This window comes from Delphinapterus leucas, chromosome 5 (genome assembly GCF_059928025.1).
Source record: "Delphinapterus leucas isolate spDelLeu-1000000601 "Yukka" chromosome 5, BTC_Dleu_Yukka2, whole genome shotgun sequence".
Classification (NCBI taxonomy): Eukaryota; Metazoa; Chordata; class Mammalia; order Artiodactyla; family Monodontidae; genus Delphinapterus; species Delphinapterus leucas.
This window is the reverse complement of record NC_143133.1, coordinates 87351040-87363147: the sequence shown is the minus strand read 5'-3', so window position 1 is coordinate 87363147 and position 12108 is coordinate 87351040. Positions and strand designations below refer to the sequence as shown.

The following is a 12108-nucleotide window of genomic DNA, read 5'->3' as shown; positions in this document are numbered from 1 at the left end:
GAAGCAGAATTCAGCCTTATGAGGGGAAGATATACTTTTGCTGTTTCTTGGCAAGCCCAATTTGGGGTATATTTGGTTTTTGCGTTGCAATTATAGCAGAAGTCCCAGTTTCTAGTCCTTAGCTTAATGTGTGTCAAGAGTTAGGGCATGGGACTTCCATTACGCCAGCAAAGATAATGCAGAGGCCACGTGACCCTGTAGTCACCATCTGTAGTACTGGTTTCCTGTTTTCCTTGCTTGCTACTCTTGGCAAATGTAGTTACCCTTGATGGACCAGTTCTATCATGCTGTTCTGAGAGTCATTCCTAGAAGTTCAACCTATAACTTGACCATCTAGGCCAATAGAATATTCTGTCATGAGGAAAATGTTCTATAAATCAAACATGGTAGCCCCTAGTCACAGGTGACTATTGATCACCTGAAATATGGTTAATGCAACTAAGGATCTAAATTACTGCTTTTATTTAATTATAGTTAATTTAAATTTAAACTTAAATAGCCACGTGCAGTTAATGGCTACCATGTTGGACAGCACAGCTCCAGACCATCCAATGATTTTGTAAGCAATTAATTCCCTGGATTACATTTCTTTCCACCTGAATAAATTAGAGTGGTTTCTGTTATCTGTGTTTGAAGATTGATTAATATATGAAAGCTTGCAATTCCCCAAGGTAAATGCATAGAGTGAGAAAAGTCCTAAAATAATACCAAGGGTAAACCTTGGAAAGAATGGCCAGAGAAGGAAATAAGTGAAAATAGAAAACAAAAATATAGAAAGAAATGCAAGAGAAATTGTGCTATATTAACCAAGAGAGGAGAGTCTTTTAATAAGAGGGAAGTGGTCCATAAGGGAAAAAAGAGTATCCAACATATAGTGGGCCAAGCAGTTGGCCATAGAGGACCCAAATTGCATCACTGGGATGAGTTTTGCTTTATCCTCTTGTGCATGAGTGTCCCCATCCCCAATATCTTCAGGGCTTTAGAGACTAGTTATGTTCATGTTAGTCTGGTGTTTGGGTGTGACAATGTGGAGGTGCCAGGAGAATAGCTTATAGTACAAATTCTGCTGCTTACTCTTCATGTCCTTGAGTAAATGACTGCTACTTTCTTGTCTTCAGTTTCCCATGGGGAAAGAAAACAGGAATAATAATATCCCTTGTGAAGAGTAAATGAAATGTTGATGTGAGAGTGTTTGCAAGCTGGAAAGAAATGTACATGATATGAACCATAAACATCTATCTCAAAGCCAGTCTTAAAGTATCCCCTGATCTCACATGGAACACTGAGGTATCTATAGGAATGAATGAATGAGTAAATAGAGGTCTGATTATAGGAAAACAAGAGCGTTTGAAAAAAAACTTGACAAATTGAATTTTGATAGAACAAGGATAAATGTTAGTGTGAGAGATATCTGAAGAAAGCAATCTCACCGAAAGCTGAGAAATATGAAGAAATATGAACTTGCAGCATAGGGCAGGTATCAAAGAGACACAGCACACATTTGTGAACAAAACAGGCAGAGAGAAAGCAACTATACGGTATTTGACCTAGAAAGGTATTCTATGCAATAATTAAGGAGCTTGAATTGTTTATTCTTACAGTCAATATCTATCTCAATGTTTTGATTATGTATTCCCTAAGGCAAGCTTTCTTGAAATAGGCAATTCAGAGGATGGTACATAGAATTCAAAATGATTCTGAAAATGTCATAGAATAACCAAGAGACCAGAAGAATTCAAGACTGTAGGTAAAAAGTCAAGGCCTGGAATATTCAGATAACATATTGAATAAAGTAAACAAAGAGATAAAAAGGACAAAAACCACAATATTAGAAAATGGCAGCCACAATTTATATATTATAATTTTCTTTATAATATTTTCTTTATAACCAATTTCTGCAATAATTGATTTTAACCTCAATTCTCATTCTAATTTTCTGCCTCTCAGAGGAAAGCAAATCAGGTATCAGAGTCAGTTTGACTTTTTTTTTTTTTTAATTCCTTTAAAATGCAGCAAGGGATTCAGTTAAAAGTGGTGGGAAAAAACTATTTCTATTCCACTCCATTATGCAACCAACCAAAATCAACGCAAAGACTGAAAAACAGAAAATATTCCATTAGAAAGGTTAAGAAGCATGAATTGAATTGTGATGAATATTTGACAAATAAAATAGAGGTCCTCTTGTCTTTAGATATAAGCCCACAGCATTTCCTTAAGCTTGATTTCTCTGATTGGAGATCCATGTTGATGTGTCTTTCTTGAGTAGTTTATCCCCACAATATACTATCTATAATTTCAAATTTCAGTTCTTTAAAGTGGAGCAACAAAGTAAAGACACTTATGAAACAATCTAAGTTCAGAATCCTTCTAGATTTCTTTGGTTTCTTATACCTAACTTAGAGTAATTTTTAGTGATTCCCCCTTATCACTTCTTCCAAAAGCATTCAATCAAGTTTCAGTAAACAACCCTTCTTAAAAATATTATTTTACATAGAATTTTAGCTAAGTTACCAGATACATAAAAATATAAGTGATGTAAACAGATTTGCATACAAACACACTGACTTTGATAAGCACACAAAGCAGCTACGGAGAGCAGGAGAGCATAAGCACGCTAGAGCATTACCCTCTGGCCATTAGCCATAAAATCAGACCAGCCCGGATTATGAAGTCACCACATGGAAGAGAGCTACACTGAGTAATCATATGGACCCACAGATTTTGTGTAAGCAACGAATAAACTTATGTTATATCACGCCATTGAGAGTTTGGGGTTGTATGCTAATTCAACATAACCTAATTTATCCATTATATTATACGAATCCTGAAAACACTGTGTCTGCCCCATATTAGATTTCTCATGTATTCTTGCAGCTAAGTATGTCACGTTTCAAGGTTCTGTCCAATGAGAGTTAAGATAATACTTATAGGTGTATTCTGGGGAAAAAAGAAAAACTTTCACTTTCCTCATAAAAAGGACAAATGCAATTGGTTCTGTATTTTACTTACTTGATTGTAAACATCTTATGATCACAGGTGACAATATGAGGAAGAAGCCCAGCATGCTAAGGATGATAAAGAAGAAGAAAAAAAAAAAAGTCAATCTGTTGAGTAGTTCTACCAATATCAGCAAGCAATTATCTACCTACTTCTGGATTTCTTGTTATGTGCAGAAAGGAGATTTTTAAAAAAGACTATTTGATAAATAGTCTTATATATATATATATATATATATATATATATATATATATATATTACTCAACCACACACACACACACACACATGCCACATCTTCTTTATCCATTCATCTACTGATGGACACTTAGGTTGCTTCCATATCCTGGCTATTGTAAATAATGCTGCAGTGAACATAGAGGTGCATGTATCTTTTCTAATTAGTGTTTTTGTTTTCTTCAGGTACTATCATATGGTAGTCCTATTTTTAATTTTTTGAGGAATCTCATACTATTTTCCATAGCAGCTGCATCAATTTACATTCCCACCAACAGTGTGTGAGGGTTCCCTTTTGTCCACATTCTTACCAACACTTGTTATTTGTTGACTTTTTTATAATAACTGTTCTGACAGGTGTGAGGTGAAAGCTCATTGTGTTCTTGATTTGCATTTCCTTGATTAGTTCCATTGAGCATCTTTTCATGTGTCTGTTGGCTAATTATATGTCTTTGGAGAAATGTATTCAGATCTGTCCATTTTTTAAAAATCAGGCTGTTTTTTGATGTTGAGTCATGTGAGTTCTTTGTATATTTTGGATATTAACCCCTTACTGGATATATCACTTGCAAACATCTTCTCCTATTAAGTAGGCAGTCTGTTCATTTTATTGATAGTTTCCTTCTCTATGCAAAAGCTTTTTTTAGTTCGATGTAATCCCATTTGTTTATTTTTGCTTTTGTTTCCCTTGCCTGAGGAGACATATTAATCAGTCTGTTAGAATTGAAAACATTCCTAACAGATACAAGGATCTAAGCCCATCCTTTTTAAAGTTTGATCAGCCCATAAGGAATTAATAAGCTGTGTCAGAGAGTAAATCATCTACATCCTTAAGCACACTGTTTTTACATAGCAAGGCTTTCCTGATGAACCAAACAGTGTTTTGATTTACATTCCAGTGCAAGCTCCTTATAATTTTGAAACCAGTAACAACCAGTAGTGGACTGGCTACTTAAAGTAGCACAGTTCTAAGCAATTACTCTGAATAAAATTTTGAAATACTGCTTTTGTAAGCTGTGCTCCATTTTTAGTACTAGTCAAGCTGATAGCATAGCTTCAAGGCATATTGAACAATTCACCATAGAAAATCCTGCGATTTTTTTTTCTGATAGAGTTGACAAGTTTCACTGTCTTTAATTGTACTTTCTGTAACAAGTGATATTTTCATACACATAAATTTTTCATTTCTCTACATCAGAGACATTTTAAAGACATTTCAAGTACAAATTAGGGTGTCACATTTAAGAAAAATATGACAAATTTAATACAAGTAGCTAAGATGACAGTTGGTTCATATTATGCAAGCAATGACAACTATGTCACAATGAACTCCTCTGCCAAGTGTCTGGAGATTTTTCTTTAATATAAAACAAAGGATATATCCTTATATCAGAAACTTAAAAATGGAAAAGAAAATGTGTCCTAAAGATGAGACAATATGATTATGTTTTTCAAGAATTTTGCCCAAACAATTCAGTGAAAAAAAGGAAACTTCATGATTTTAGAGTCTTAGATTCCTTGTTTAATCATAGTCATTTAAGTCTTTAATATTATAATCACAGTTAAGTTAAATATGAATATTTAAATATAAAATGTTGGCCATATCACCAGAACTCCTAGAATTTAAACATCTCTGTGGATAAAAGGAGCATTGCTCTGATAAAATGCTCTCTCAAAATGGGATTTGATAATAGAATTACGTATTCTTGAACTAGAGTAATACAATTTTCCCCAAATAAGAAAATAATTATTTATAATTGATTTCAAAATAAGATTGTTTGTTCCACATTTGTTGATAGAGATAAGTACTTCTTAAACTATCTATGCTGAAAAAGACTAATTTCTTTGTGTAATTTGTAATCTCTCAAGAACACCTTTGTAAAACACAATAAAAACAAATTCCTAGAAAAAAGACCACATACTTTTATGTCACAACAAAGTCAAATTTCTTTAAAAGTTTCTAAATGCTTATGTTCCATTTCTACACTTATATTGCCATGAACTGGGAACAAACAATTTGCAGACTGACACCACACAACTTAGTGCTGGTTTGTTACTGTTGTTGACCAAAGAACATTGATGATCCTTACAGAATTTTTGTTATTATTGTCACATTTGTGTTCTTTGTTTCTTGAAAATAAAAATATACAATAGGCGATGATTCTTTCCATGGGAATCTATGAGGTAAAATGTATGGTTATTTTGTCTCAAAAAGCTGTACAGCAAACAATCAACACAATGAAAAGGCAACCGACAGAATGAAAGTAAATATTTGCAAAAGTTAGGATAGCCAATATCAAAAGAATTAAATAAGTGAATTTAATATGGCAAACATTTGGAGAAATTGGAACCCTTGTGTGTTGTTGGTGGGAATGCAAAATGGTTCAGCTGCTATGGAAAAGAGTATAGAGGTTCCTCAAAAATTAAAAAAGAATTATTGTATAAGCCAGCAATCCTAACTCTGGGTATTTATACAAAAGAATTTAAATCAGGATCTCAAAAAGATATTTGCACTCCTGTGTTTATTGAAGTATTATTTACAACAGTCAAGATATGGAAGCAAACTAAATGTCCACTGACAGATGAATGGATAAAGAAAATGTGGTATATAGATAGAATGGAATATTCTTCAGTCTTATAAAGGAAATCATGTCATATTCAACAATGTGGATGAAACTTGAGGACAGTATGCTAAGTGAAATAAGCCAGTCCCAGAAAGACAAATACTACATAATCCACTTATAGGAGGTAGCTAAAATGGTCAAACTCATAAAGGAAAAAGTACAATGCTGGATGCCAGGGGTTGGGAGAGGGAGAAGTGAAAATCTGCTGTTCAGTGCATATAAAATTTCAGTTATGCAAGATGAAATGGTTCTAGAGATCTGCTGTACAACGTTGTGCTTATAGTTAAATAATACTGTACTGCAGACTTAAAATTTTATTAGGAGGGTGTATCTCATATTATTTCTTTTACCACAGTTTAAAAAATAAAACCATTATTAGTAATACAAAAAAAAAAAGATTCAGAATAGAAAGGATGAGGAGCCTTTCAGCTCTATTTTAATCTCTGAATTGATATTTATCCTTAATGATAAACAAAAAGAAAAAAGAATAAGAACACTGAAGAATCCTTTGAAAAATACACTTCCTATATTTAGGAAGTGGGAAGAAATTATGAACATGTTAAAGAAAGAAATGAAAAATATATTTTTAAAAAGACACAAAAAGAATTCCAAGAAATAAAATATATCTGAAATAAGAAATATATGGGATTAACAACATATTAGAAAAGGAAAAATAAAATATCACTGAACTTGAATGTATAACAACAAAAACCATCAAAAATATAGCACAATGAGAAAAAAGAGAAAATGAACAGAGTTTAGTGACATGTTTGACAATATCGAACAGACTAACGTACACACAAATGGGATCCCAGGAGGAGAGAAGGTGGAGGGACAGGACAAATATTTGAAAAGTTTCAGAAACCTGTTCCAAACTCTATGAAAAGGATAAACCCACAGGACGAAAATGGTCAACAAACCACAAGCAGAATAAAATGTAAAGAAAATCACACTAAGGCACATCACAGATTGCTGGAAAACAGTAAAAATTCAAACATCTTGAAAGCAGCTAAAGGAAAACAATATATTAGGTACAGAGAAACAAACATAAGAATGACAGTAGAATTTCTCATTTTATTTTCATGAACAGTACTAACAACTAGCTGGATCTAATTGATAATCAAAGAACACTCAGTCCAACAAGAGCAGAACATGCATTATTTTCAGCTATACACAAAACATTTACTAAGATAAAACATATTCTAAGCCATAAAATAATTCAATAAATTTCTAAGTATTGAAATCATAAAATAATTGTCATAAACATAGCAGAATTAATTTTTTAAAAAGATTTTTGGAAAATTATCCATTATTTACAAATTAAACAAAAAACACTTCTAAATAACCCACAAGTCAAAAAAGAAATCAGAGGAGAAAATAAAATATATTTTAGGCAGACTTAAGTTTTTTTTTAAGTCTAACAAAAGTTGGCAGGTGCTCCAAAAGCAGTGTTCAGAGGGAAAAATTATTGCATTAAGTGCTTTTATTATAAGAAAAGAGAAAGATCTAAAAATCAATGGTAAACACCTCTTTCTTAAAAAAAAACTTGGGGAAAAAAAGCAAATTAATACCAAAGTAAGCAGAAGAAAAAGAATAAGAGCAGTAATTGATTAAATTTAAAAGGAGAAACACAATGAAATCAAATGCTGGCTTGTAAAAATCAATAAAATTCATAAACTTCTAACCAGAGTGATAAGGGAGAAGAGAGAAGACAAAAATCACCAACATCAATGAGAGGTGATCACTATATATCCCACAGATGTGAAACACATAACAAGAAATTATTATGAAAACTTTATGCCAATATTTTTGACAGTTAGATGAAATAGGAAAATTTCTTAAAAGACATAAATACCAAAGCTTAAACAAGAAGATACAGTTAACCTGAATAGTCCTATATCTCTAAAGAAATTAAATTTCTACTTAGAAACATCTCCACAAAGAAAATTTCAGACGAATTCACTTATGAATTCCACCAGATATTTAAGAAGAAAGTAATACTAATTCTACAAAAAGCCTTCCAAAAAAATTAAGAGGAGATAACACTTCCCAACTTATTCTGTGAGGCCACCTTTAGTAATTAGACAAAGTAATTACAAGAAAAGAAAACTACAGAGCAATATCTATCATGACCATAAATGCAAAAATGTTTAATAATGTTTAACAAGTTCAGCCCATCAATGTATAAAAAGTAACACATCCAAATGCCCATATGGGACTTATCCAAGGAATGGTTTAACACTGAAAATCAATGTAGTCTGCTATATAAACAAATTTTAAAAGAAAACCATATAATTGTCTTAACAGAAGAAGGAAAGGCTTGAGCCCTGGTGCTGGAAGATCCCACATGCTGTGGAGCAACTAAGCCCCGTGCACCACAACTACTGAGCCTACGCTCTAGAGCCCGTGCTCCAAAACAAGAGAAACCACTGCAATGAGAAGCCTGCGCACCTCAACCAAGAGTAGCCCTCACCCACTGTAACTAGAGAAAGCCCACAGGCAGCAACAAGGACCAAACACAGCCAAAAATAAATAAATTAAATAAACAAATTTTTTAAAATCCTCAGCAAACTAGGAATGCAAAGGAAGTTTCTCAGCATGAAAAACTGCCATCACTAATGTTAACAGTTAATGATACTGACTGAATGTTTGCCTCCTAGTATAAGGAACAAGGCAAGTTCTATTCAACATTGTACTGGAAGATCTCGCCAGTGCAATTGGGCAAGACAAAGGAAAAAAAAAGATATTCATACTGGAAAGAAAAAGTAAACCCTCTTTACAGACAACATGATTGCATGTATACAAAATCCAGTGGAATCTATAAATAAACTACTAAAGCTAATTAGCATGTTTACAAGGTGTTAAATAATTACATACAAAAATCCAGTTTATTTCTATGTACCACTAATAGTTGGAAATTGAAATTTGAAAAATATAAATTACAATAACATTCAGAAATATTAAATAGTTAGGAATCTGATAAAAGATGTATGGTATATGCACACTGAAAACTATAATACGTTGTTTAAAATTTTTTAAATACTCAAATGGAGAAATATGCTGTGTTCATGAGTCAGTAATGTGAAAATGTCAATTGTTCCTAAATTTATCTACAAAGTCAACTTAACCCTAATTAAAAATCCTAGCGGGCTTCTCTGGTGGCACAGTGGTTGAGAGTCCACCTGCCGACGCAGGGGACACGGGTTTGTGCCCCGGTCTGGGAAGATCCCACATGTCGCGGAGCGGCTGGGCCCGTGAGCCATGGCCACTGAGCCTGTGCGTCCGGAGCCTGTGCTCCTCAACAGGAGAGGCCACAACAGTGAGAGGCCCACATACCACACACACACAAAAAAAATCCTGGCGAGTACTATTTTTGGTAGAAAATAAATCGATTCTAAAATTTATATGGAAATGCAGAGGACCTAGTATGACCAAAACAACTCTGAGAAAAGAACAAAGTTGGAAGACTAATATCTGATTTCAAAACATATAAATCTACAGTAATAGAGAAAATGTGATATTAGTATAAAGACAAGTATATCAATGAAAACAGAATAAACAAACCCACAGATATATGGCCAACTGATTTCTGACAAAAGTACTGAGTAAATAATGCTTGTGGAGAAATAATGTTCTTTTTAGCAAATGGTGTTGGAAAATTTGTATATCTATATGCAAAAAAAAAGGACTTTGATACTCAGCACCAAATACAAATTGTAACCCAAAATGGATCATAGACTTAAATGTAGAAATGAAACCTTTGAAAAATGTTTTAAGAAACATAGGAGAAAATTTTTGATTTTGGCATTCAAGACTTCTTGGATACAACAGCAAAAGCATGAGCCATAAAAGAAAAAAACTAGTAAGTTTTATCAGTTTAGAAAACTACTTGTCTAATATGATTAAAGTTAAATTTTATTTTGAATCTGCTCTCTTTGTTTCCTTCTATGAAACTATATATCAGACAGCACAGAAGAGGCAAGGTGCATAAGTAAATATTTAATCTCTTTTCTACAATATCAATGTCTAAAGTTCACAAATGGTGAAATGGGTTTACTATTGCATATTTGGTAATCAATAAGCTCACAAGAGCCTAGGCTCAATTTAATCCTTTTACTCTTAACTAAAAATCTCCTAATTAACTCATCCTTTATTGCATAAACCATTCCCATGAACTTCCCCAGAACTTTGTCCAAGGGGGAAGTATTAAACATCTGCACTTGTCTCAAATGCTTTCATTTTCACATGCTTTTTACAGTCTACACTTACGATGAAAATTAATTCTATGGTCAAGGCTACTGAGTTATTCTCTGTTAGATCAAACATAGACTGTGTTTCTTGTTAGTTCTGCCCCTGTAGTGGTAAGAATTCAAATATTTTGCAGTCTTCTTATTTGGTTTGTTTCCATAAGATCTTGCTGATTTGTCCACATTCCTTGAACTCGCTAACTTCACACACTCTAATTCTACCAAAATCTTCTTGTGCCACTCCCTTTTCCAATTCTGCTGTATCTTCTACTAGCATTTTGATTGAGGCTACAGTGAATTTATTGCTCAAATTCCAGAGATAAATTTATTTAGACTACTGAATGTTCTAATCCATAAACATTCCTTAATTTACATAGGTCATCTTTTTCTCAAATAGTAAGAAACTGATATTTAAGATATCGTAATAGTGTTGTTTTCTAAACATTTGTTCCTTACATGTCAAAGTATAATGGATTTTTTGCATGTTGACCTGTAAAAAGTATCCTTGTTAGAGACATTATAAGAATGCATATATAATAATAATTCATATGTAGATACTTATGTTTTTATGTACAAAATTATATCTTTGAACACTAAGTTTATTTTGTCCTTTTGTGTATTATTCCTTTTGTTTCAATTTCTTGATTTATTGCACTGGTTAAACCTTCGGTACAATTATTTAACAGAAAGGGTGATAGCAAGCACTCATCTCCCTTTTTTTTTTTAAATTGAATTATAGTTGATTTACAATATTATATTGGCTTCAGGTATGTGACATAGTGATTCAATATTTTTATAGATTGTAACCCATTTAAAGTTATTACAAAATAATGGCTATGTTTCCCTGTACTATACAATATATTCTTGTTACTTATTTTATACATGGTAGTTTGTATCTCTTAATTCCATATGCTTATCTGATATCCGCTATCTCCCCTCATCCCACTACTAACCACTAGTTTGTTTTCTATATCTGTGAGTCTGTTTCTGTTTTGTTATATTCATTCATTTTTTTAGATTCCACTTATAATTGATAAAATGCAGTGCTTGTCTTTCTCTGACTTATTTCACTAAGCATAATACCCTCTAGGTCCATCCACGTTGTTGCAAATAGCAGAATATCCTTCTTTTCATGGCTGAGTAATACTCCACTGTGTATATTATATATGTATATATATGCATTCCACATCTTCTTTATTTGTTCATCTATTGATGGACACAGGTTGCTTCCTTATCTTGGTTATTGTAAATGATACTGCTATGAACATTGGGGTGCATGTATCTTTTTGCATTAGTGTTTTTATTTTCTTTGGATATACTCCCAAAGGTGGAATTGCTGAATCACATAGTTGTGTTTTTAGTTTTTTCAGGGACCTTCATACTGTTTTCTATGGTGGCTGCACCAATTTACATTCCTACCAACAGTGTACCAAGGTTTCCTTTTCTCCACATCCTCACCAATATTTGTTAGTTGTAGACTTTTTGATGATAGTCCTCTGACAGCTGTGAAATGGTATCTCATTGTGGTTTTGATTTGCATTTACTTAATAATTAGCAATTGAGCATTTTTCATGTGCCTTTTGGCCATCTGTATGTCTTCTTTAGAGAAATGTTTATTCAGGTCTTCTGCCTAGTTTTTAATCAGGTTGTTTTTTTGATATTGAGTTATATGTGCTGTTTATATATATTTTGGATATTAATCCCTTATTGGTTATATCATTTTCAAATGTTTTTCTCCCATTCAGTAGGTTGGCTTTTCATTTTGTCAATGGTTTCCTTTGCTGTGCAAAAACTTTTAACTGGGTCCCATTTGTTTATTTTTGCTTGTGTTTCCTTTGTCTTAGGAGACAGATCCAAAAAAATATTGCTATGATTTATGTCAAGGAATATTCTACCTGTGTTTTCTTCTAGGATTTTTATAGTTTCAGTCTTACATTTAGGTCTTTAATCCATTTTAAGTTTATTTTTGTATATGGTGAGAAAATGTTCTAATTTCATTCTTTTAA

At 32.7% G+C, this 12108-nt stretch overlaps 1 long non-coding RNA gene across 2 annotated transcripts in view; it reads left to right on the top strand.

Moving 5' to 3' along the window:
* Window positions 1-12108, top strand: part of LOC149749171 (uncharacterized) — a 160484-nt gene that overhangs the window by 144415 nt on the left and 3961 nt on the right. The window contains exon 4 of one of the 2 annotated variants that reach the window (XR_016393324.1): window positions 1-12108. This exon is cut by the window's left edge and continues 16569 nt beyond it. The exons of the other annotated variant lie outside the window; for it this stretch is intronic. This is a non-coding gene — a long non-coding RNA (uncharacterized LOC149749171). 2 annotated transcript variants of the gene reach the window in all.